Raw genomic sequence first — 1,612 nt, 5'->3', positions numbered from 1 at the left:
AAGCAAGTTTGTATCATCTGCATATTGCAGGTTTTCAATGAGACTTCCTCCAACTTGATGCCACGTTCTTCTTCATACTAGAAAGCTTCTCGAATTATTTGTTCGGCATACAGATTGAATAAGTATGATGAAAGAATACAACCTTGGTGCACACCTTTCCTTAATTTAAACCATTCAGTGTCCCTTGTTCTGTTGGAACAAATGTCTCTTGGTCTGTGCATAGGTTCTTCATGAACACCAGTAATTGTTCTAGAAAACTCATTCTCCACAATGTTGTCCATAACTTGGCATGATCCACGCAATTGAAAGCCACTGCATAGTCAATAAAATACAGGCAAACATCTATCTGTTATTCTCTGCATTCAGCCAAGATCCATCTGACATCAGTAGTGATATCTGGCAGTTCCATCAATGTACTGTTGCAGCCATTTTTGAATTGTTTTTTGAAAAATTTACTTGCATTCAATATTAACGATATTGTCCAATGATGTCCACATTCTGTTGGGTCGCCTATCTTTGGAATAGGCATAAATATGGTTCTCTTCCAATCAGTTGGCCCTGTAGCTTCCAAATTTCTTAGCATAAATGAGTAAGTGCCTCCAGTGCTGCATCAGTTTGTTGAAATATATAAATTTGTATTCCATCAATTCTCGAAGTCTTGTTCTTTACCAGTGTCTTCAGTGCACCTTGGACTTCTTCCTTCAGTACCATTGGTTCCTGATCACATGCTACCTTTTGAAATGATTGAACATCATCCATTTCTTTCATTTATTTATTTATTTTTAATTTAAGGTTTTTATTGTGGATTGAGTAAAAGGTTGCAGAGCAGATCATCAGTTTTACATTCAACAAGTCATACAACTGGTTTCATTACAATATATTATAATCCCCTTCAGGTACCATCAGTTACCAGTGTTTCTCTCTATTCACTTTAGCTTTTTTTTTTTTTAAACACTCAGACATATAGAATAATTTACACCACCAAAGGGCACATTCTGCAAGTCTGCCTCCTGGCTGCCATCTCTTAGTCCCTCACTTCCTATGAATGTAGAGTCCTCAGCGGCTTCCTCTCTTCATGTCCCCATTTCTGCCTCCATCTCTGGTGTTGCGGCTCTTCTCTGGATAAGGTCCTGCCTTCTGCTTGTGATCTTCTTCCTTGATGGTCCTAGGGTCCTTTGTTTCTGGACTGTAAGATTAATCATGCACGATTTTGTTACAAAACTTCTACATTTACAATTGTGAGAGTCGCAATTAGTCCTGATAACAGTTACTCATTATTTAATCATAAGAATCTTTTTTTAAAAAATGTTTTATTGTGGATTATGTGATAGTTTACATGGGAGAACATTAGTTTTACATTCATTCTATCGTATATCATCTCATTGCCATGGTTACAATCCCCTCCATGCATCATCAACCAACCAAAGGGTATACCCTGCAAGCCTGCCCCCCTCCCTGTCGTCAGCACACAGTTCCTCTCCCTCTCTGGATCTAAAGTCCCCAGCTGCTCCATCGCTCCACGTCATCATTGCTGCCTCCATCTCAGGAATCACTGCTTCTCAGGGTAGGGTCCCGCTCTCCGCTCTTCTCCACTGATGGTTCTAGGGACCTC

This window comes from Chrysochloris asiatica, unplaced genomic scaffold (genome assembly GCF_000296735.1).
Source record: "Chrysochloris asiatica unplaced genomic scaffold, ChrAsi1.0 scaffold00050, whole genome shotgun sequence".
NCBI lineage: Eukaryota > Metazoa > Chordata > Mammalia > Afrosoricida > Chrysochloridae > Chrysochloris > Chrysochloris asiatica.
The sequence above is the reverse complement of the archived record's forward strand: the minus strand, read 5'-3'. Positions refer to the sequence as shown.